A 25,649-nucleotide genomic window follows, 5' to 3' on the forward strand; every position below is an offset into this window, starting at 1 on the left:
ATAACTTTTAAGAGGAAAAACGAACAGGAAGAGCAACAAGCAGAGGATGCAAGCCGGGGAGGGAGCAGTTGTAAGGAGAATGCCTTGCTGAGAGGTGGTGATGGAGGGACGGCCTGGGAGGAAGTGAGTCCGAGTGGAGGGGCTGGGGAGTGACCAGATAGTTGCAGGGAGGGAATTCCCAGGAGTGGAACTTTCTATTTTAAAATCAAAGCAGGGGCTTCCCTGGTGGCTCAGTAATAAAGAATCAGCCTGCCAATATAGGAATCACAGGTTCAATCTCTGATCCAGGAAGTTCCCACATGCAGTGCCACAGAGCAACTAACCCCCTGCAGAACTACTGAGCCTGTGCTCTAGAGCCCAGGAACGGCAACTGCTGAAGCCAGAGCTCCGCAACAAGAGAAGCCACCTCAGTGAGAAGCCCGCACACCGCAACTATAGAGTAGCCCCTACTCTCTGCAACTAGAGAAAAGCCCCTGAAGCAATGCAGACCCAGTGCAGCTGTAAATAAATAAATAAAATTTTAAAGTAAATAAATAAATAAACCAAGGCAGTCCCGGGCAAACAGGGACAGATGGCTACCCTGGAATGAGGGCAAGGGTGGTAGATGCACTCAGAAGAGGGGGCACCCTCCCGGAGACTCACTACTCACAGTGCGGCCCTCGTCTGTGCAGCATCACGTCCATGGGGAGTGGGCTGTCTTATTATTAGAAATGCAGAGTTTCAAGCCTTGCCCCAGACCTCCTGAATCAGAATCTGCATTTCCTAAGAGCCACAGGGAATCCAGTTGCACGTAAGCTCCTTCTGGACATCTTTTCTAATTAATTTTTTACTGGAGTATGGTCGCTTTACAATGATGTGTTAGTTTCTACTGTACAGAAAAGTGAATCCGCTATAGGTATACATATATCCCTTCCTTTTTGGATTTCCTTCCCATTTATGTCACCACAGAGCACTGAGTTCCCTGAGGTTATACAGTAGGTTCTCATTAGTTACCCATTTGATACATGGTATCAATAGTGTGTGGACTTCCCTAGAGCTCAGAAGGTAAAGAATCTGCCTGCAATGCAGGAGGCCTGGGTTTGATCCTGGGTTAGGAAGATCCTCTGGAGAAGGGAACGGCAAACCACTCCAGTATTCTGGACTGGAGAAGCCCATGAACAGAGGAGCCTGGCGGGCTACAGTCTGTGAAGTCTCACAGAGTCAGATAGGACCAAGCGACTAACACTACTATCAAGAATGTATATGTGTCAGTCTTAAAATCCTAATCTCCTAATTCACCCCTTCCCCCACTTATAAAAAGTCTAGAGATCTAGAAGATAAAGCTCTTCTAGACTTTTTATAAGGACTCTGACACTTCTTTTGAGCTGGGAAACCATCACCCATGACATGATTTAGCATTTAACAGGCTGCTGAGTTGAAAATAGATTGAGAGGGGAGGGGGGCCAATTAAGAGAGGCCTGATTACAATCCAGGTGAACAAAGATGGCAACTACTGGTCTCAGGCCGGTCACGATAGAGGTTGTGAAAGCAGTCGGATTCTAAACATATTTTTAAAGGTGAGTGCGGGTATACCACGGAGAAGGCAATGGCACCCCACTCCAGTACTCTTGCCTGGAGAATCTCATGGATGGAGGAGCCTGGTGGGCTACAGTCCATGGGGTCACTAAGGGTTGGACACGGCTGAGCGACTTCACTTTCACTTTTCACTTTCATGCATTGGAGAAGGAAACGGCAACCCACTCCAGTGTTCTTGCCTGGAGAATCCCAGGGACAGGGGAGCCTGGTGGGCTGGCGTCTATGGGGTCGCACAGAGTCGGACATGACTGAAGCAACTTAGCAGCAGCAGCAGCAGCAGAGCGAATACCAAGTCTCTGAGGAGATAAGTACATGAGCTACTTTTCACAACATGCTTTCTCTTAAGTTCACCTCCCGTGTATTTCTTGCAGTAATTTCCTTCCTTTGCCAACATTTGGTGGGGGTGGGGGAGAAGACTGGTGGCTGGAAGTCCCTATGCTGCTGGAATGAGGCCGGGTCCATGTGATACGCTCTCTGGTGAAGAGAACCCCAGGGGCTCCAGGAGTCCAAGGGAAGAACCACTCAGGCTGGGTGGGGGTAGGGTTCAGGGAAATGTTCCCCCAAAGGACTTGTTCTCACAGCAAAGCTAAATCTCAAGGAACCTGAGGTGAAGGATGTTGTAGATGCAGGAAGCAGCCCCTGTGAGTCCCCAAGGGCAGGAGAGAAGAACATTCCCAGATGTGGGATCAATGGGGTCACTCTGGCCCTGGGTCCTCAAGTCCCTGCAGCCTCCCCAGTGTCCATAGAAACAAATGCAATCTCTGTAGCCTGAAATTCAGTGCCATCCTCATTCAAGCCTAAATATATTTTCAATTTTATTTCCCAGTTCTCCCTTCCAGATCTAACTCACCACATGGACACACATCGACTCCTGGCTCCCCGCCAGGACCAGCCCTCCACCTGGGCAAGAAGGCCGCTGCCCTGGACTCGGCTCTTCCTGTGGCCCCTCTCTGCCCACACCCCTCTCCTTGGAGTGGGCAGTCTATGGGATCACAAGGAAGTGTCCACCTGAGCCCACATAACCCCTCAATGCTGTTACCAACCCAGGTCCTTGGGCTCTTTAGTCAATAGCAATTGATAAGAGGCCAGACAAGAAATTCAGGCTCGGCTTTCCTGGGACTTGTGCTGCAGATGGGTCAAAAACAGGCAACAGGCGCCCTTGCTTACTCTCCACTCTCTGAGGAGGGCGGCCTCCTTCCTTAAGTGTCATAAAGGTGGGGTGAATCGGTGGGTCTGGGTCGGGTGAAGGGGCGGCGTAGGTGGTCTGCCCACCCCCTTGGTGGTGCTGAGCACAGGGATCACACACAGCACCCTGCTTTTGCTCCCCACATCTCAGAAATGGGAGTTCGTGTATGGCCTTTTCGTATATTATTGTTCATAATTGCCTGGACTGCGCATGTGTGCAGTTATTTGTAGCCCCTTATAGATTCTTTTGTATTGTTGTTTGAGGAGACATTTGTCCAGGTGCAAGCACACAAGTAGAGACTCTCAGGTCTTAGGCTATTTCAGTGCCACATTTCAACATCTGGAGCCGCAGAATTCACTGCTCAGACAGCCCCAGCCTCCTTCCACGGCCTGCACAGGCCTCTTTCCAGGCCAATCCCCTGAAGGTGAACAGGGAGGGTCAGCATGTGCACCCCAGGCCAGCCATTTGCAAGGATTCGGACTTTGGATGTGTGTGTGCTGAGATGTCTACTCGATATTGGAGGGAGTCAGGGGTGAAAAGAGAAAGTAAAAGGCTACAGGCTTCCTCTTCTCCATCTCACCCCAGTGCAAAATTCCAAAGATGGTGAAAATTCTGAACAGGAACCTGCCTTCAGGTCATTATGAAGGTCCATGCATCCAGATGAGCAGAGAGATGTGTTTAACAGATTGATAGTGGGAGTTATGACTCTTTAATATTTAGCCATATGGCCTGTGGCCTCCATTTGGGCTCTTGTCTTGGGCCCCACAAAGGTTCCTGTCAGGCCTGTGCCATACGTACAACCCTGCTGCTCTCCTGCAAGGATGCTCCTCCCCTTCTCCACCTCTATCTGAACCCAAAATGCACTCAAGGCCCATGTGGAGATCATCAGTCACTTTAAACTGCCATCAATCCTATCTCCTTTTGACTCAGCTGGTACCTGAAACTTTCTCTTCTGGAAGAAACCCATTCCCTTTGGTTTAGATGGGGCTGAGCAACTAGGGACTATCAAAAAAAGGCTGTCTCCCCATGATGGAGAGACAAGCCAGCAAGGGAGAAGAAAGCACAAACCATTGTGGAGCAGGAGGGAGACCGAGCTCAAGGAACCTCTAGCAGCTCCTGGATCCATCCAAACCTGATCCTAGAACTCCCTTGGCCTTCACAATTACCTCCAATAAATGCCGCCCTTTTTGATTAAGCCGGTTGGAGTTGGATTTCTGTTACTGGCAACTGAAAAGAGCCTTACTAATCATTCTCATTCATACACTCGGGTGTCAGAGCCTGAAGGAGTCTCAGAAGCCATCTGCCCAACTTCCTCTATTCAACATGTAACAAATCTGGGACTCAGAAAGGTGAAGTAGCCTGGCCCCGTTCACATAGTAAATCCAGGCCAGAACTGAGACAGGAATATAGATCTCATTTTTAAGCCATGACCCCATGTTTCCTCTCCATGTCCCCTTCCTCAAGTGGCCCAAACCAGAGCAGTACGGCATCCTTCCTCTCAGCTTGAGGTGTGTTCCTATGTGTCTCTGGATCTTGTCCTGCATTTGTATTACCACTTCATTGGTCCCAGTGGGTGTTGTAGCCAAATTCAAACAGCAAATCCCCTAAGGGAGGAATCCCTGCCTTCCCTTAATCTGAAACACCCCACTGGTCCAAGCACGTCTCCCAGCCCAGGGTAGGCACTGAATGAGCCCTTGGTAATTTGCCAGTCAAAGGCCTTGATGCTTGATTGACCAAAGCCAGCCTCCTTTTCCATCCAAGGCTCCATCTTTGAGTTAATGTTTCTCAGAGGCAAGACTTTCTCAGTTCAACAGGCTATTTCCCAGGCCATTAGGAGCCACTACAATCAAAGGAAGCAGTGCTCTGTAGCTTTTTTTTCTCTGTTTCCTTTTGTTTTCAATTTTCTGCCTGTGGAGTCTTTTTTTTTTTTTCTTCCTCCTTCTTTAACAGCCCAACTTGCTAAATTGCACATCGCCAGCAACTCCTGTGAGTTTAGTCCTTAAGTGTTACATTTCTGTAACAGATACTCCAAAAGCTGCACTTATTTTCAGGAGGGGGTTGGTGAGGCACGCTAAAATTACATTTCCATTTCTGTTCCTATGTTTTTAAGCTGTTATTTTAGCATTTCTGACTAGTTCACAGTTGACACCTACTGATGGAAAATTAAATGAAAGTTGGCCAAGAAGGAGCCTTCTCTCTCCTCCCCAGGCTGAGAACTAGCTCCTTTTTTAACGAGACGCAGCTGTGGAGGGGCCAAAAGACTCTTAGCTTTGAAAAGGCAAGATCCTGCTGTCCTGTCCCAGCTCGGCTGCTCACTAGTTCTTGGACCTGGATTGAGAACCAGTTGATTCAGAGGAATCACCTACACTCTCAGAACCTTGTCTTCTCTGTCAAGTGGGAATCATACCTGCAGAAACTGGGTTATCGCGAGGCTTTCTGTTATGTGAAAATATCTGTCCAGACACTGACAACATGAATCTGATACCATGAAGATTCTTGGCACACATTAGGTGCTCAACGGATGTTAGTTTTTCGTAGGTCTTAGTTCTTTTTTGCTTAGCCATTTGATACCATTTGAATTGGCTTATGCTCCAAACTGGCTACCCAGGTTGTGCTAGGGGTAAAGAACCCACCTGCCAATGCAGGAGACAAAAAAGACATGGGTTCGACCCCTGGGTTGGGAAGATCCTCTAGAGGAAGGCATAGCAACCCACTCCATATTCTTGCCTGGAGAATCCCATGGACAGAGGAGCCTGGCAGGCTACAGTCCATAGGGTCACAAAGAGTCTGACACGACTGAAACGACTTACCATACACCAAACTGGCCAAGTGATTAAATATGGACGTTTTTTAAATATATTTATTTATTTGGCTGCATTGTGTCTTAGTTGAGGCCTGTGGGATCTTCAGTTGCAGCTTACGAGATCTTGCCGCATGGGAACTCTAACTTGCAGCATGTGGGATCTAGTTCCCTGACCAGGTATAGATCTTGGGCACCCTGCATTGGGAGCATGGAGTCTTAGCCATGGACCACCAGGGAAGTACCTCAATATGGGAATTATGGGATTCCTCTCCTTCTCAGGTAAATTAGCAAACCATGCCCCCAAATACAGGTGACACTAAGGCCATGGGGTCAGCCTCACCCTACTGTTCTGGAGACCAAGCCTAAAATCTGTAACTACGCACAGCAGAGGCAGCTCCCACCTTCCCCCCCTTCTCCTGCCACACCCCCACCTGGAATCTTTGTTCATACATTTCCACCTGCCCAATAGGCCCTTTCCCTGGCTAACTCCCCTTCAGACTCAGGACAGTTTCATTACACCTTGTCTCTGGGCTTCTACCATGCCTTGCACCTCCCTTTTAGGACTAGTATTGATGGTCTTGCCTGTCTGTGTCTCCCACTAGACTTTGAACCTAGCTGGAAAGAATTGTGCCCTGTTCATCTTTTATCTTTGGTGCCAGCAAAATGCTTGACATACATAGAAGCTCAAAAAATATTAAAGTATAAGCAGATTAATACATGAAAAATAGGTGAGGAAGCTTCCATAAGTCAGAAATTCTCCTGCAATTAATATATAAATTCAATGTAACTCTAACCTATATTCTAATGGGGTTTTAATTCTGAAGTTTGTCTAAAGAGTAAATTCATAAGAAAAAGCAAAATAAACTTGAAAACCTATTCTTCAAAACATTAAAATATGTTATAAGGCTTTACCGATTAAAACAGTTGATTTTGGAAGAAGAGTGGGCAAGTGGATTGATGAATGTAATTCAAAAGTCCAGTTACTAATATATGTTAGTTGCTCAGTTGTATCCGACTCTTTGCAACCCCATGGACTAGTGCCCACCAAGCTCTTCTGTCCATGGGATTACCCAGGCAAGAATACTGGAGTGGGTTGCCATTCCCTTCTCCAAGGGATCTTCCTGACCCAGGGATTGAACCTAGGTCTCCTGCATTGCAGGCAAATTCTTTACCATTTAAGCCACCAGCGGGTTCATAGGTTCATAGGTATATACTAAAATATATACCTATGAAAATATGAGAATTGAGGAAGTGATAAGCATGGCGTTTTATATCAGCAGGAAAAGATGGCCTATTTTTAAAAAATAGAAAATCAATAATCAGCTGTTCATATGGAAAAAAGCAAAGATACCAGCCACAATAGGCTATACTGCGTCATGGTAATACACTGCCTCAAAACCTCAGTGACCTCACACACTGAAGGCTGAGGCATGGCTCAGGGCCCATGTCTGTTCGCATGCTGGTAGCGTGGCTCTGCTCGTTAAAATAGCACAGGAACCAGCTGATGAAGCCGCCACCATCTCAAACGTTGCCATGGAAGGGCTGGGCATGGACTGGAAGGTCTTACATTATCAATTAAGTGCTTGGTCCTGAAGTGACCCCATCGATTCTCCTCACAACTAGGGCTAGAGCTACTCACACAGCCCCACCTGACCACAAGGAGCGCAGGAAGTGAAATTCTCCATATGCTGTAGAGAAGAGAACCAAAAGGGTGCTGTGGTGAAGAGCACAATGACTATGTACTGCCTTCCCCAGTTAATGCTTTGGTCCCTCAAAAAAGTACTTTTAATTTTTTTAAAGCATTAGAAAAATACAGGGTACTTTTTTTTTCTTTTACTCTTGGAACGGAAGATGACTTCCTATTCAAGGCATTAAATTCAGAAGCCATAAAAAAAAACACTTTTGCATGTCAAAATATAAGTGAAGGTAAGGGATAAGTAATAGACCAGAGAAAATATTTGTACCATCATTCATAACTGACAAAGGGTATATGTCCATAATATACAAAAAGTTCTTAAAAATCAATAAGAAGAATCAGTATGTAGAATAATAGGCACAGGGTAAATGGCCTTATTTAGAGGATTTGGAAAAATAGACATGTTCATACACTTGTTAGAAGTAAAGTGATTTTTTTTTTCTTTTCCAAGAGTAGTTTGAAAGTACCTATGAACGTGTCAAATGTACATACATTTCATGCAGTAATTCCTCAAAGTCCTCATATAAAATACTATCTGTGAATGTGTAGTGCACAATGTTATCATTAAAATGTTATTTACAAATGTATTTAGACCCTGCTGATCATTACAGAATTACCAGTAATGGGAAAAAAGTATTAATTTTAAAACAAAATTTTTAAATTAATTCATGTATTGTTTTTGACTGTGCTGGGTCTTTGTTGCTGCATGGGCTTTTCTCTAGCTGCAGTGATCTGGGTCTACTCCTGGGTTGCGATGTGAGGGCTTCTCACTGCAGCGGCTTCTCTCGTTGCAGAGCACAGGCTCTAGAGCTCACAGGCTTCAGTATTTGCAGCACATGGGCTCAGTAGCTGTGGGACATGGACTTAGTTGCTCTGAGACATATGGGATCTCCCCAGACCTGGGAGCAAACCCGTGTCTCCTGCATTGACAGGTGGATTCTTTACCACTGAGTCATCAGGGAAACCCCAAAAGTATTACCTTTAAAAGGACAAAAAGACAAATATACTGCTTTTAAACAAATATGGTACCTGCATGCTTTGAAATACTATGCTGGCATTAAAAGTATGAGGTAGTGTTATAAGCATGGGCATGAGAAAATGTTCATGATACACTTATTGTGTGAGGTTTCTGGAACTCGCTGATCACCCCTCCTACCCTCCAATTTCTAGCATAGTTGTAAAGAATCCTAAGATCCAAGTAAGATCAGCTATATCAACAATGATGTGGGGTGAGAGGACTCAGTGAAGTGTCCAACCACATCCCATGGGCCCAGACCTGACTCTTTACAAATTAGAAATCAATTTTGGCTTTTTTCAAGAAGTCCCTATAATTACAATATTAGTTCTTCTGGAATTTTTAAACATAGAAAGAAAAGGGCTCCAGGGGCCACTTAGCCTTGGTGTAAAATGATATAATTAATTAGTCGACGTAGGGTCACCCACCAGGTGAGTGGCAGACAGGGATTCAAATTCAGATCTGATCGTTGGACGCCTCAAAGCACTTTCTCATTTCTAGGTTCCTTGTGTTAAGACAAATCACCAAGAAGCTGCACTCCTGGGGTCAAGTCTTTGATATTCTTACCCCAAACCAAGTTCTGACTTTAACAGTGTGATTTGACCTTCATGACTATTACCTCTGCTTTTGCTCTAAAAACTGAATCCAAAGAGGTCCCTCCTGGTCAGCGTGCCCCTTGGGGAGATGGTGCTGGGTTCTTGGGTTGTCCCTTGCTCTAGCAGTGAGAACTCCCTTCCCCTGCTGGCGCCCTTCCCCTCCCCCACCAGCCTCCTCCCTTAGGAAGCACGGAATCATACTTTGCCTTTAACAGCAGAAGTCTCGTCAGAGTTATGGGATGCAGTTTTCTACACCCAACTACCTCTTTTTTCTCTATATTTTGTTCTTCTGTCTGGTGAGCTCCAAGCCCATGGTGCCTGTATTCTGTGACACTTCCATGTGGCCCAGGTAGCCAGGGATGAAGCCCAGCTCCATGAGACCTAGGAAGGTTCAGTTCTTTTTGCCTCAGTTTCCCTGTCTGTGCAATAGGAATGCACAGTATCTCCCATAGAGGTTAAAATCACTATTTTATTCTAAATGGTTGAATGTGGCAGTTTCATGTCACAAAAAAACCTAACTGCTTTTTTGACAAAAGTCAGCAGGCTATGAGGCTTCCCTGGTGGCTCAGCAGTAAGGAATCCACCTGCCAGTGCAGGAGACATGGGTTCGGTCCCTGAGTCAGGAAGATCCCCTGGAGAAGGAAATGGCAACCCACTCCAGTATTCTTCCCAGGGAAATCACATGGACAGAGGAGCCTGGTGGGCTATAGTCCACCGGGTCGCAAGAGAGTCAGACAACTTAACGACTAAAAAACAATGAACCACAGTACGCTATAAATAAAGGCGATGCGCTTTCTCTTTTCTTGTACAATTTTTATTTTCTATTGGAGTATAGTTGGTTTACAGTGTTGTATTAGTTTCGGGTGTACAGAAAATTGATTCAGTTATATCTGTTCTTTTTCAGATTCTTTTCCTAGATGGTTATTAGCATATTGAGCAGAGTTCCCTGTGCTATACGGTAGGTCCTTATTGATTATCTATTTTATATATACTAGTGTGGATATGTTAATCCCAACCTCCTAATTTATGCCCCCTCCACTTTTCCCCTTTGGTAACTGCAAGTCTGTTCTCTAAGGCTATGAGTCTGTTTCTGTTTTGTAAATTTATCTGTATCATTTTTTAGATTTCATATGTTTGATACCATGCTATTTGTCTTTGGCTTACTTCACTTAGTATGAGCACCCCTAGGTCCATCCACATTGCTGCAAATGGCATTATTTCATTATTTTTTATGTCTGAGTGATATTCCATTGTATTTGTGTACCACATCTTCTTAATCCAGTCCTCTGTTGATGGACATTTAGCTTGTTTCCATGTCCTGGCTGTTGTAAAGAGTACTGCAATAAACATCGGGGTGTATGGATGTTTTCGAATTTTCATTTCTCCTGGGTATGTGCCCAGGCATGGGATTGCTGGGTCATGTAGTAGATCTCCGTTTTTAGTTTTTTAAGGGTCATGCAGTATTGCTATTTTAGTTTTTTAAAGAGCTTCATACTGTTCTCCATAGTGGCTGTACTAATTTGTATTCCCATAAATAGTGTAGGAGGGTTCCCTTGTCTCCACACCCTTTCCAATATTTATTGTTTATATATTTTTTTAATGATGGCTCTTCTAACTGGTGTGAGATGATAGTTTGATATAGTTTTGATTTACATTTCTCTAATAATTAGCCATGTTAAGCATCTTTTCATGTGCTTTTTGGCCATCTGTAAGTCTTCTTTAGAGAAATGTCTATTTAGATGTTTTTTCTCCCATTCTGTGGGTTGTCTTTTCATTTTCCTTATGGTTTCCTTTGCTTGCAAAAGCTTTTGAATTTAATTCGTTTCCATTTGCTTATTTTTGTTTTTGTTTTCATTACTCTAGAAAGTGGATCCAAAAAGATATTCCTGTGACTTGTGTCTAAGAGTGTTCTGCCTAAGTACTCCTCTAAGACTTTTATAGTACCCAGTCTTACATTTAGGTCTTTAATCCATTTTGAGTTTATTTTTATATATGGTGTTAGAAAAATGTTCTAATTTCATTCTTTTACATATAGCTGTCCAGTTTTCCTAGCATCATGTATTGAAGAGACTCTTTTCTCCACTGTATATTCTTAGCCGCTTTGTCATAGATTATTTGACCATAACTGTGTGGATTTATTTCTGGGCTTTCTGTCCTGTTCATTGATCTCTAAGTCTGTCTTTGTGCCAGGACCATGCTGTTTTGTTTACTGTAGTTTTATAGCATAGTGTGAGGTCAGGGTGGAGAAGGCAATGGCAACCCACTCCAGTACTCTTGCCTGGAAAATCCCATGGATGGGGGAGCCTGGTGGGCTGCAGTCCATGGGGTCACTAGGAGTCGGATGTGACTGAGAGACTTCACTTTCACTTTTCACTTTCATGCATTGAAGAAGGAAATGGCAACCCACTCCAGTGTTCTTGCCTGGAGAATCCCAGGGACAGGGGAGCCTGGTGAGCTGGCGTCTATGGGGTCGCACAGAGTCGAACACGACTGAAGCGACTTAGCAGCAGCAGCAGCAGTGAGGTCAGGGAGCCTGATTACTCCAGCTCCATTTTTCTTTCTCAAGATTGCTTTGGTTATTTGGCATCTCTTGTATTTTCATTAAAACTTTAAGATTTTTTATTCTACATTTGCAAAACTTGCCATCGGTAATTTGTTAGGGATGGCATTGAATCTGTAGATTTCCTTGGGCAGTATAGTCATTTTAACAATATTGATTCTTTCAGTCTAAGAACACGGTATATCCTTCATCTATTTGTGTCATCTTTGATTTCTTTCATCAGCATCTTACAGTTTTCAGAGTATAGGTCTTTTGCTTGCTTAAATAGGTTTATTTCTAGGTATTTTATTCTTTTGAGGCAACGGTAAATGGGATTGTTTCCTTAATTTCTCTTTGTGATCTTTTGTGGTTAGTGTATGGAATTGCAACAGTTTTCTCTGTAGTGATTTTGTATCCTGCAACCTTGCTAAAGTCATTAATGAGCTCTAGTAGTTTTCCGCTGGCGTCTTTAGGATTCTTTATGTATGGTATCATGTCATCTGCAAACAGGGACAGTTTTACTTCTTTTCCCATTTGGATCCCTTTTGTTTTTCTTCTCTGATTACTATGGCTAGGACTTCTAAAACTATGTTGAATAAAAGTGGTGATTGTAGACATCCTTGCCTTATTCCTGATCTTAGAGGAAATGCTTTCAGCTTTTCACCATTGAGTATGATGTTATCTCTGCGCTTGTCATATATGGCCTTTATTATTTTAAGGTATGGTCCCTCTTTGTATAGTTTCTGGAGAGTTTTTTATCATAAACCAGTGTTGAACTTTGTCAAATGCTTTTTCTGCATCTGTTGAAATGATCAAAGGATTTTTATTCTTCAGTTTGTTAATGTGGAGTACCACACTGATTGATTTGAAGATACCGAAAAATCCGTGTATCTCTGGCATAAATCCCACTTGATCATGGTGTATGACTCTTTTAATGTATTGTTGGATTCAGTTTGCTGGTATTTTGTGGAAAATTTTGCATCTATGTTCATCAGTAATATTGGGCTGTAATTTTCTTTGTGTGTGTGTGGTATCTTTGCCTGGATTTGGTATCAGGGTGATAGTGGCCTCACAGAACGAGTTTGGGAAGGTGATTCACTTCCTATCCCATCAGTCATTGTTGGACATAGATGGTTTTCTATCTGGTAACTTTGGAGGCCTGGCATACCTTGCAGTGACCTGGGGATAGGAAGGAGGGGCAGCCAGGGGGCAGCTGAGAACCTGAGGACAGGAGACAGGAGTCTCTGGAGGGGCCCTGGGAAGCAGCAAAGGAAAACTTTCTCAGCTCGGATGTTGCCCCAGCACATCCTAAACCCTGAGCCTCTTCTGCTCCAGTTGTTCCCAAAGCCTGCCCAAATCCCAGCTGGTCTTCAAAAGGCAACTTACCAGGCCACACTCAGCCTTGCCACCCCCTGGATGTATGCCTCACTCCCCACACCCCCATAGCATGGCTTTGCAAGGGGCCAGGATCTCTACCCACTGACAAATGTGCCCGCCTCCCCGCGGATGGTGTACTAGGACATGCAGACCCCTGTACCACCTGTGTAGCCCCCTAAGGCTTAGCTTGGTGACTGGAACAGAGCAAGGACTTAGAAAACAGTTGCTGAAATGAAACTTCACTGAGCTCACAGTTTTCCCTGGGGGCCAGTCCTATCGTCCTAGTGGGATATTGATCTTATAAAGCTGTTCCACTTGGGAGGAAGGGAGGGAGCAGGGAAGGGAGATAAAAGAACTCCTGTAGGCAGGCACCAGAGGCAGCTCAGAAATTTCTATCCAGAGAACTGAGGGGCACTCCCAGTTGGGAAGGGGTTTGCTTAGAACTTGTCTCAAAGCCACATGGACATCGCAAGCTGACTGCTTTAACTTAGATGGCATGTTTATTTGGGGTGGCTCGGAGGGCAGCTGATAGAAACTGCAGCTGGAGCCAGCAACCCTTCCCCCAGCCATCCAGGCTCACAACCTGAAATGCATTCTTTAACGGCTAAATGTTAATGCAATCCTTTCCCTGGCAGGAACCCTCCAGTGATTTTAGATAACAAGCGCCAGCCTCCGATGGTAAACCAGGCTTCATCTTGGCCTCATCCATGCCAGGTGACCTTGGCAAACCCACTTAACCCCTGGGACCTCAATTTCCCCAGCTGTAAATTGAGCTCAGCTTCTGTGGCCCTCCTCTGCGTCTTGAGCCAAGCCCAAGAATCCTGCAACCCACCTCTTTGGAAACCTCAGCACAAAAGGGAGCGATTTAAAAGTGGAGCCCTGGTCTATGGTATCATGGATCTGAGACAGCATTCCACCCCCGTGAGAGGCATAGGCTGCAGCTGGGGGATTACAGAGCCGCCTCCGGAGGCCACCGCCGGTGGCACCGCCAGCCCAAGAGGCCCCACTCTTGTCAGAATATTAACACCCTGGATGCATTTGTGTGTTACTCATGATTGCGACCACGGTTCCAAAAGGATTATGCAGCATGCATATTTATGAGACAAGCCCAGACAAAGACTACCACATTTTAAAAGATGCAATTATCTCTAAAAAGTTCAGCTTTATTTTCATGCTAATGAATACAATATTTTTAAGCAAACCTAATTGGTTTGCCTGGGCTCCCATAAAAGCTCTCAACTCATTAGAGCTCCGAGGTCCCCTTCAAAGGGGGCTTTAGAGGGAGCTGGGGGGCCAAGGAGGGGGCTGGCACCCAGGCAGCGTGTTTTCAGAACTTTTCAGCCCATGCATGCTGCAGACCCCCACCTCCTCCCCTTCCCAAACCCTCCCGCTGGGTGGATGGCTGGTGAGGCCTTTCAGGAGGGGCCACCCCAGGGGTCTGGCCCCTGGGAATGTGGAGAGCCTGGGGGCAAAGGGAAATGTCCTCCCTTCTCTCTGCAGAGGGAGCCAGTGTCCCCATTCTACCCCGCCACCCCACAACACTCACCACTGCCACAAAACCTCTTGCTCCCTGGTGGATGCTGGAATTCCACCCAGAGATGGGGTCTTCCGCCCGGCCATTGGCTCAGTCCTCGGGCTCGGAGAGAGGCAGAAAGAGAGCTTCTCAGACGCTAAGCCTCTGTCCCAGATACCCCTGTGCTGTGACATCAGATCATTAGCTTGTATTAGGCTGGCCAAAAAGCTCATTCGGGTTTTTCCATAAGATTGTACAAGAAACCAGAAGGATTTTTTGGCCAACCCAATACTTCTCCAGCACTTCCACACCTATTTTCTCATTACCAGCCCTTGTAAATTACATGTTGTTTTCACCATCTTACAAATGAGGAACTTGAGCCCAGAAGTTGCAGGGTAAGTTTGTGGCCCCCTGCAGACTCCAGGTACTCCCTATGACAAGCCGGATGCAGGGCTCTCTGAAAGAAAGGTTGTCTTGGCTTATTTCCTGCCTGAGTTCTTGTCCAGCTTCTTTCCTTTTCTTAGCTACCTCCCTGCACTTGGGTTGGGTCTTTTCCTTACATGCTTAAGTATCTCCACTGGTTTGCAAGGCACCGTGTATAGCTGTGTGGGCTGTGCAGTGTGCAATGCCAGGGGACGGAATAGTCTATGAGTGGCGCCCCCTGGAGTTGTGTGGCACTGCTGCTGCTGCTAAGTCGCTTCCGTCGTGTCCGACTCTGTGTGACCCCATAGACGGCAGCCCACCAGGCTCCTCCGTCTCTGGGATTCTCCAGGCAAGAACACTGGAGTGGGTTGCCATTTCCTTCTCCATGTGGCACTATGTCCTCCCTGAAATGCAGCCATGAAATTAAAAGACGCTTGCTCCTTTGAAGGAAAGCTATGACCAACCTAAACAACATATTTAAAAGCAGAGTCATTACTTTGCTGACAAAAGTCTATCTAGTCAAAGCTATAGTTTTTCCAGTAGTCATGTATGGATGTGAGAGTTGGACCATAAAGAAAGCTGAGCACCGAAAAATTGATACTTTTGAACTGTGTTGGAGAAGACTCTTGAGAGTCCCTTGGACTGCCAGGAGATCCAACCAGTCAATCCTAAAGGAAATCAGTCCTGAATATTCATTGGAAGGGCTGGTGCTGAAGTTGAAGGTGCAATACTTTGGCCACCTGATGCAAAGAACTGATTCATTGGAAAAGACCCTGATGCTGGGAAAGATTGAAGGCAGGAGAAGAGGATGGCAGAGGATGAGATGGCTGGATGGCATCACCAACTCGATGGACATGAGTTTGAGCAAGCTCCGGGAGTTGGTGATGGACAGGGAAGCCTGGCATGCTGCAGTCCATGGGGTCTCAAAGAGTCAGACACGATTGAGCAACTGAACTGGACTGGACTGACTGTCCTGTTATAGCCATGCGTTCCAGGAAACAAACTCACTCAGAAGGACAATGCAGATAGTGGAGTGCAGTTTATTACAATGGCGGGCCCAAGGCAGAGTCTCCTCTTAGCCAAGGACCCCAACCAACATTTGTGAAAATCTTTTATACCCCATGTGTATGTGTCTGAACCCACCACTCCAAATTCCTTGAGACTTACATAAACCAAGGAAAATACAATCCCAATAACCCATCATTCACGTGCTATGTACTCATGTGCTCAAACAGTCAAACAATTAGCCAATAATCAATAAACCCGAGGTTACACGACGATAGATACAGAAAAATTTATGGCCTGTTTGGAGGAAGGGGTGATTAGTGTATGTTTTCTCTTAGGCGATGAGTAACCTAGATACGATCTTCAAGGTTCCCCTGTCTTCAGGGGGTCTTATCCTTCTGTTGTTGTTTTCATAGGCACTAAACACAGAGTTCAGAGTCCATTGGAAAGGTGGCCGAGCATGATCAGCATGAACAGGCCTAAGATAGAGTCCAGGCCCTATGAATTCCTTCTTCACTCCCTACTCAGAGTCCTTACCTTCCACTGGCTTCCTGCTGGGCCATTTGGGGATCTTGGACCTGTGAGTTGAACAGGAAATCCAGGCAGCTGGATTCCAGAGTATTGTTCAAGTAATGACAGGCTCAGGCTCAGGGGGCTCAGCAGGCTCAGCAAAGGGCAAAGAAGAATTGGAACAGAAGAGAAACAATGGAAAATACAGTCTGGGGTAAATTCTGGCCCAGAAGTGAAGAGATAAGGGAGCCAGGCCTGACCCCACCACTAAGTGGCCTCATGACTCCATTTCCCCCTCCATGAATGAGAGTGTTGGGCCTGCTGATCTCTGAGAGCCCATCCAAGGGAAACATCTTTTTTTAAAAATAATATTTATTTATTTATTTGGCTGTGTTGGGTTTTAGTTGAGCCACACAGGGTCTTTCATTGCAGCCCAAAGGCTTACTTGTTCCATGCAATGTGAGATCTTAGTGCCCCAAACCAGGGATCGAACCCGCATCCCCTGCATTGGAAGACAAGTTCTTAACTACTGGACCACCAGGGAAGTCCCTAGAAGAGACATCTTTTGATTCTACAGCAGATTTTCCAGACAATCCCTGAAAGAAACAATGACATAAAACTAGAATGTTTTACGCCTTATAAATTAACCACGTGGAGTGTGATTCCATATACCCATCCCCACTCCTGGCTGGGAACACAATTCCAAGGTCAGGCTCAAGGTGCTCAGGGAGGTGGCCCAGGGGCCAGCAGAGCAAATAGGAGAAGCATCTAGAAAGGTGGGCATTGACTGAGCCTGAAAACCTAAGCCAGTTAACCCGAGAGGAGCAGGTAGGATGTTCCAGAGAGGGCTGCACGGCCCCAGCGACAAGGGGGATCCAGAAATGGTGGTAAGCTGAGTGGCCAGGCCAGGAAAGCTGACCAGCTGCTAAGCAAGGGGGCGAGAGCAGCAGGGAAGCCTCAGCGGGGGGCTGTGGTTTCCAAAGCCCCGTAGTCATCATCTCCTGTGATGCTCACAACTGTCTGAGCAGGAAACTGCTGCTTCTCATTTTATAAGGGAGCACACGGAAGCCCACAGGGTCGCGAAGAGTCGGGCTCGGCTGATCTACCAACGCACACACGGATGGAAGGACAAAGAGGCGAAGGGGCATGCGAGGACTCAGCACGGGCTGACCCTCAGTTTTGTGATCATTTGCCCTACATTACCAAGAGACCAGATTCAAAGGGTCTTGAATAATAAGATCAAGGTTTGGGATAAAACAGAGGCTTATGGACAATAGGGAGACCCTGAGAGTCTTTGAGGAGACAAATGCCCTGGTAACCCAGAGTTTAGGAATGAGCATGAATGGCTGGAAGGGTAGCAAGAAAAATGGAGGCAAGCCTGCTTAGGAGGAAAGTTGTTTGGGATTTAGTGAGAGATCTGTCCAAGGCCCTGTATGGTTTTGCCTTGGAGAAGCTGAGTTACGTGCTCTCCATTGGGCCTTCAAGAGGTTCCCAGGGGCATGAAACTGAATTCTGGACCCAGGATGTCCCGTAGGGACCCAACCTAAGCTCAGAGCCAAACCCCACACCCTAGTTGCTATGCCGCCTAATTGGCTTAGATTTATCAAAGTAATTTTTAAGGGGGAATTTTATATGAAGGTAATTACGCTCAGCTGAACTAATTTTATTAAACAATGCTGCCTTAATGACAAACAAATCTGTTATTAATTTGTAACCAAGCAGCTATTTCATTCAATTTGTAGCCTCAGTAATGAGCCCTGTGGCCAGAACAGCCCATAAGCACCCGTTTCGAAACAAGGCAGCATGGCCTGGAGGCCAGAGCCACAACCCGGCCCAGCCCGGCTGCGGACTGGGTGTAGCTCTCCCTGGCCCTCTCCTCTCTGGGCTGTCTCTCTGTAAAACCAGGGCTTGGAGAAGTTCCCAGAAGAAATTCCCACTTGCTGCTTCAGGGCCTGAGAGTCTGTTTGGATGGCCAGTACTTTCTGAGTGCCTCAGTCTCCTCATCTGTAAAGTGGGGAGAATAATAGTGCCCATCTCAGAGGCTAATTGTGAGGATTGATTTAGTCCATATAAAGCGTTGCAGCCAGTGCCCAGGCATGTGGTTTTATTGTTGTTTAGTCGCTAAGTCGTGTCTGACTCTGCGACACCATAGACTGTAGTCCGCCAGGGTCTTCTGTCCCTTAAATTCCCCAGGCAAGAATATTGGAGTGGGTTGCCATTTCTTTCTCCAGGGGATCTTCCCGACCCAGGGATCAAAACTGCATCTCTTGTGTCTCCTGCACTGGCAGGCAGATTCTTTACCCCTGAACCATTGGAAAGCCCAGACTCATTATATAAACACGTCTTATTTTTATTAATATTCCCAGAAGCAGGAATGTGGCCTGGGAAAGGCCCAGAGCCCACTGCCATGGATGGCATGAATGAGCGCTCCTGCTTCTCCTAATAGCTATCATCCCTTGATTCTGGGCTTCCTTAGCTCCGAGGCCTCCCACCTGCAGCTAGGAGGATAAGGACAGTGGAGACAGGTGAGGGAGTAAGGTTCCAGACTCTACCCTGCCCTCAGGTGACCCTGGGCATTGCCTTGGCCTCTTTAGCTCTCTCATGTCGGTTGACCACCCTGCCTGCCCAATTGCTGAACCATCCCAGGGCACGACAGGCTCTTCAGGTGGCACTTGAATGTGCAGAGTGGGTCAGGATAACCCGGAGCACTTATAGGAAAATGCGGATTCCTAGGCCTTGTCCCAAGAGTCTTGATGCCATGGATGTACCCCAGATCTATGCACCTGGTATACCTTCTTAAGAACCACTTCTGACACCCTCCTGTAGGTCTGCAGGGCACTCTATACCCACTGCCTTGGGGTCTTACTGCCAACGTTCAGTTGAGGAAAGAGTAGCTTCTTGGAGTTAACTAACTTGCATAGATAAGGGCAAGTGGGGGGCAATACCCATTGCCAGATCCATGGGTTCCCCATCCTCCAGAAAGCACTGGAGTGGGAAATGGGCAGGAAGTTTGTGCAGATTTCAGTCACCTTGGGGCTATGCTAACATGACGCCTCTGAGTCCACCTGCCTTACAGACCCACCATCTTGGTGGCTGCAGAGCATGAACCACTTGAAAGTCAGCCTTTCAGTGAGTGGCTATTTCCATACCATCCATGGACTGCCACAGTCTCCTATCCTGGGTCCCAAGAGCCCCCAGGCCATCACAGTGCCTGACCTTCTGCAGTTAGGGGAGGAATATTATATCTCTATTCCATCCCAAGATATAAATGCACACATACCATTTAGCCCCGTAGCAATATCTGAATTTTGTCCAGAAACTTCTTCCTGAAGTTCATTGCCTAGAGCCGTACAGATATGTAGAGCCAGCTTCACACAGCACCCTTTACCCAGATGGAAAGTGAATTCTGCTCAAGAGCATAGGCTGGGGTTGAGAGAGCAATAGAGACTCCCACTGACCCCTCTGCACTGGCGACAAGAAGCAGACCACGAGAGTTTGGGGGCATTTCACCTCAGCTGGGACCACTCTGTCATCAGAGAAGTTTCACACAAGGCCCTGGCAGTCTTTTCATGGTGTGCAATTGGCTGGAAATGAGGCAGGCAGACGCCTCCAGACCTGTCACTGGCAAAGGCAGACAGGAATTCTATGACTGGCTTGGACCAATCGTGCACCTTCCAAGCTCTGCCCTGAGAAAGGTGTTCGCTTACTTTGCTCTGATTTTGTCCCTTGGGGCGGCATGGTTTCAGATGCAGAGGGCCTGGCGTGGAGTCCCTGCTCTATTACATCGGCCGCACGAGCCTGGACCACGGGGTTGCCTGTGCAACCCAGAGCAAGTTCAGCTATCCTCTTTGTGAGAATTGCTACTTCACAGCATTCTGAGGACTAGTTGAATGTGCTTTATAATCTGTGGAGTGTTAGTCCCCTGTACATTCTGATCACTGCCATTTGCCCTGGGTTTTGGGTGAGGGGCCAGATACCACCAGAGGTTGTTTTGTCCCCTCTTTCTTCTCATCTCTAATTTCCAACACAGAGCACTCAGCCAAAAAGAGGAGAATTGGGCACAGAGGCCAAATCCCCAGCATAGAAACAGTAGTGCCATTGTAAATGCCTCCAGCAACGCACCCCACCCAGCTGAGGGAGCCTCGTTCCCAACCCCGCTTAACAACGCACAGCCTGATTTAATACGAGCAGCTGATCTCATTGCTTCCATAGCAAGTTTAATTTGCTGGGAAAGCGAGTTGGTGAAGTTCTAATAATGCAGAGCTGCAAATAATACCGAAGAGAGTTTGCATTATGATAACTTTCCAATTAAAATGGATTAATGGAGGAGAAACGGCAGCAGTAGTGTCTAGACAACATATTACTAAATCCTTGGAGAGGGAGATGGAAAGGAGTTGGGGGAACGGGAGAAATAAACAGGGGAACTTCATGAGTTGGAGGCACCCTTGTGTGATGTGACAGGAGGTACCAGGAGGGGGTGCCTTGTCCCTGGTACCCTATCTGTTACAGAGCCTAGAGTTGCCATCAGATGGGAGAATCAGCCTTTCAGGACTCAAACAAAGGCCTTTGGTCTTTGGACATCCTTCATTAACATGCAAATAGCACCTAGTTTCCTTGGCTGGGCTGTCACTGGGATTAGACTGCTGCAGTGACCGGAGAGTGGTGTGCGACAGAGCGAAGGCGCTGACTGCGAGTCAGGGGCCGGCCCAGACCCGAGGTGCACACCCGTGGCGGCAGATGTGTCTGGGCTTCACCGTAGTAACTCCTCCTTGTGATGCTGACCCCTGACCACTGACCCCAGAGGGTCCATTCAGGACCTCTCTCCCAGGGACCTGTATCTTAAACCTGAGAGATACGAGGCCTAGAAGGACCTGGAGGCAGGGCTTGGTCAGGTAGGGGCTTCCAGGAGACAAAGGGCCACAGCCCGCCAGCCACCTGTGGTTCTTGTGCGGCCTCGGGCCCCAGCCTTCTGGGCCAAGCCAGTCAACTCTCTTGCCATTCTGTAATATGCCCCAGGATTCACTTTCCTCCCCTTTGCTTAAGTTACCTAGTCATTTCTGTAGTCTGCAAACAAAAGAAATGTAACTTCTTATCTGTGGGACCTAGGGAAAGTCACTTAACCTCTCTGAGTCTCCATTTTCTCTTCTGTAAAATGGGGATACACACACACCTGCCTTACCAGGTTGCTCGCCCCCTACTTTGGTTAAAATGTATTAGGGTTAGATCTCCATCTAGGTTCCTCTCAGGTCTGAAACTGGGAGGTTTTATAAGTGACTCCTTGAGGGACTGGAAAAGAGGTTGCGTGGAATCACAGGGACCAAGAAGCCCAGGAGCCCAGTTTAATCAGCATCACTACCTTACAGGGAAGAATCATGAGTGTCTCAACACTAGAACTGAGGTTCCTTCTCGAAATTTCCTTCCAGAAATCTTCAACCCTCCCCTGTGCCTGGGGAGTCTCTTGATTTCTTGCAAAGTCCATAGGCCCCTGAGCCAGTCCCTCATGGTGAAGTACTGGCCAGGTGCTGCCCCCTGCAGGCCTCCCTTTCTCATCAAATAAGCAAAGAAAAGGCCTACTGGATTAAACACAGTCGCGTGTGGAGTGTTTGGCATGCATTGTCATCCCCTACTTTATCTCATTCTCCCAAGTCCTTCACTGTCCACAGGTGGATATGAAACTACCATTGAAAACAAATAATTCTGAGGATAAGGGAAAATCAGTTCAGTCTCTCAGTCGTGTCCGACTCTTTGCGACCCCATGGACTGCAGCATGCCAGGCTTCCCCGTCCCGCACCAACTCCTGGAGCTTGCCCAAACTCATGTCCAACGAGTCGGTCCATCCATCGATGCCATTCAACCATCTCATCCTCTGTCGCCCCCTTCTCCTCCTGCCTTCAATCTTTCCCAGCATCAGGGTCTTTTCCAATGAGTCAGTTCTTCACATCAGGTGGCCAAAGTACTGGAGTTTCAGCTTCAGCATCAGTCCTTCCAACGAATATTCAGGACTGATTTCCTTTAGGATTGACTGGTTGCATCTCCTTGCAGTCCAAGGGACTCTCAAGAGTCTTCTCCAACACAGCAGTTCAAAAACCTCAATTCTTCAGTGCTCAGCTTTCTTTATGGTCCAACTTTCACATCCATACATGACTACTGGAAAAGTCATAGCTTTGACTAAACGGACTTTTGTTAGCAAAGGTTTACTTTTTAATATGCTGTCTAGGTTGGTCATAGCTTTTCTTCCAAGGAGCAAGTGACTTTTAATTTCATGGCTGCAGTCACCATGTGCAGTGATTTTGGAGCCCAAAAAATAAAGTCCTTTACTGTTTCCATTGTTTCCCTGTTTGCCATGAAGTGATGGGATGGATGCCATGATCTTAGGTTTTTGAATGTTAAAATTTAAGCCAAATTTTCACTCTCCTCTTTCACTTTCATCAAGAAGCTCTTTAGTTCTTCTTTGCTTTCTGCCATAAGGGAGGTGTCATCTGAGTATCTGAGATTATTGACATTTCTCCCAGCAATCTTGATTCCAGCTTGTGCTTCCTCCAGCCCAGCGTTTCTCATGATGTACTCTGCATATAAGTTAAATACGCAGGGTGACAATATACAGCCTTGACATACTCCTTTCCCAATTTGGAACCAGTCTATTTTTCCATGTCCAGTTCTAACTACTGCTTCTTGACCTGCACACAGATTTCTGCGGAGGCAAGTAAGGTGGTCTGGTATTCCCATCTCTTGAAGAATTTTCCAGTTTGTTGTGATCCACACAGTCAAGGGCTTTGGCTTTCTCATAAGGGAAAATATGAGACAAGAAATCCCGAGGGGATGAAGATCACCACTTACTTCATATTTAAGTCACCCCACTATCCCACCTACACACACATACACACACTGAGTCAGAACTGGGTCCAGTGCAGCCTTGAGGGGGAGAGAGCGGTCACATTCATTGCACACCTGCTCTGAGTCATGCATGCTATCCGCCATCATCTCATTGTTGGCATGATCTTTCAAGACAGGTAACACCAATCCCCATTTTACAGATGTTGAAACTGAGGCTCAGAGCATTGAACTTGCCCTAGGTCAAGCAGTTCACATGTGTTTGAATTCAAAGACTTCCCTCTTCACCAAAGGTTTCCGACTTTTTAAATGTAGAGGCTGTGTTCTCAAATTAAATCTCAGGCCCAGTGCATAAAGAAATAATAAAAGCAGAACTCTCTAGTTGATTGGTTTGGTGGTTGTCTACAGAAGTGAAGAGGAGAGCTTATCCACCCAACCTGTCTCTCAGCCCTCCCCTCTCCTGTGTCCTTTGGGCTCATACGCTGGGTTCTGCTTCCCTTCCAGGCAGGTTTTGTTGGAGGTCCTAGATCAAACCAGCAAGGTTTTCCACTTAACCGAAAAGAGCTCCAGCTTTGGGGATCTAGGTTGAAATTCTGGTTCTGCCACTTACTAGCTATATAAGTTTCTCAGCTAACCTGAGCTTCCTTAGAATACTGTACTATCAATAGAAAGATAATATGAGCCGTGTACGTATAATACTAAATTTTCTAGTAGCTTCATTTTTCAAAAAGGCAAACAGGGATTTCCCTGACAGGCCAGTGGTTAGGGCTCTGTGCTCCCACTTTCCACTGGGGCACAGGTTTGATCCCTGGTCGAGAAACTAAGATCCCACAAGCTGTACTCCAAGGCCAAAAAAATGGCAAAAAGGTGAAATCAACAATAGTATTTTATTTAACCCAATATATTTAAAACATCATGTCAACATATAACAGTACATAAAATTATGAGTGAACTATTTCACACTTTCTCATACTAAGTCTTCAAAATTTGATACATGCTTTACCCAGTACATCTTAACTCACATTAATAAATCGGCATTGGAAACCTTTGATCTGGACTTAGATTTTGTAAAATTTGTAGTGAAAGAAGTAAATTCAATAAACCAAGTTGTTCCAAACATTTTTTAAAGTTTTCCAATAACTGGAGGAACTATTTGTTTTTAAATAGAAATTAAAATTTTAAAAAATTTGTTTGAGGCAAGAAACAGAGACCCTCTAAGAATGTCTTCCTACAATGGTCTGAGGGTGGGAAGGCTCCAGGAAGCTGCCATGGGGAACCAGGATAGGAGCTGAAGTCCAGCTGAACCTTCTGATACCTCTGGAGAAGTAGGGGCAGGTGAGGCCATGCTGAGCCAGCGCTTCTGACTCCAGGGGCCCCGCCAGCTCCTCACATGTCTTTGACCCATCCCCAGAGGTCTCTAGACACTGCCTCCAGATTGCCCAGATCCCCCAGTAAGTACTGCTGTCCTAGTCAACCAGTACGTTCACAATACCGGAAGAATATTGCAGAAAAGGCTCCTCTTCTGCTTGTTTTTTTTTTTTCCTGTTTTTAAAAATTGTGCTAAAGTATACATAAAATTGGGCTTCCCCAGTGGCTCACTAGTAAAGAATCCACAATGCAGGAGACACAGGAGATGTGGGTTCAATCCCTGCATCAGGAAGACCCCCTGGAGGAGGGCATCTCAACCCACTCCAGTATTCTTGCCTGGAAAATCCCATGGACAGAGGAACCTGGAGGGCCATGGTCCATGGGTTGCAAAAAGTTGGACGTGACTGAAGTGATTGGGCACGCATGGGCATACATAAAATTGACCATTGTAACCGTTTTCAGGTGTACAGTTCTGTTTTATTGAGTACATTCACATTCTTGTGCAACCACCACCCTCTCCAAAACTCTTCCGTCTTTCCCAACTGAAACGCCATATCCATTAAATTCAAATTCCCCTTCCTCCTTCTCCTAGCCCTTAGCAACCATCCATCTATTTCCTGTTTCTATGGATTTGACTCTTCTAAGTACCTCATACAATGGAATCATGCAATATTTGTCCCTATTTCACTTAGCATAATGTCTTGAAGATTCATCCCTGGTGCATGGTGTAAGTATGTGTCATAATTTCCTTCCTTTTAAAGGTTTAAAGGAATTCCATTGTATGCATATGTTACAATTGGTATTTCCATTCATCCATCAGGGGATACTTGGATTTCTTCTTCATTTTGACTAGTGTGATACTGCTCCTATAAATATGTGTGTATAAATATCTGTTTGAAACCTTGTTGTCACTTCTTTGGGGTATATACCCAGAGTGAAATTGTTAGATCATGTGATAATTCCATGTTTAATTTATTGAGGACTTGCCATACTGCTTTTCACAATGGACACACCATTTTACATTCCCAAAAACAATGCATAAGGGTTCCTATTTCCCCATACACTTGTCAACACTTGTTTTCTCTTTTTTTTTAATAAAACTTCCATGGTCACTGGAGAAGGGAATGGCAAACCACTTCAGTATTCTTGCCTTGAGAATCCCATGAACAGTATGAAAAGGCAGAAAGATATGACACTGAAAGATGAACTCCC

The 25,649-nt window shown here is 46.0% G+C and overlaps 2 long non-coding RNA genes across 9 annotated transcripts in view; one reads left to right on the plus strand and one right to left on the minus strand.

The window, feature by feature from the left end:
* Positions 1-25,649, minus strand: part of LOC112587915 — a 236,414-nt gene that overhangs the window by 158,765 nt on the left and 52,000 nt on the right. The gene's annotated exons all lie outside the window — the stretch shown is intronic.
* LOC123328193 lies at positions 1,436-13,549 on the plus strand. Its single transcript, XR_006542980.2, has 3 exons — positions 1,436-1,556; positions 9,776-9,829; positions 13,423-13,549. It is a non-coding gene; the product is annotated as an uncharacterized LOC123328193 (long non-coding RNA).

This window comes from Bubalus bubalis, chromosome 11 (genome assembly GCF_019923935.1).
Source record: "Bubalus bubalis isolate 160015118507 breed Murrah chromosome 11, NDDB_SH_1, whole genome shotgun sequence".
Classification (NCBI taxonomy): domain Eukaryota; kingdom Metazoa; phylum Chordata; class Mammalia; order Artiodactyla; family Bovidae; genus Bubalus; species Bubalus bubalis.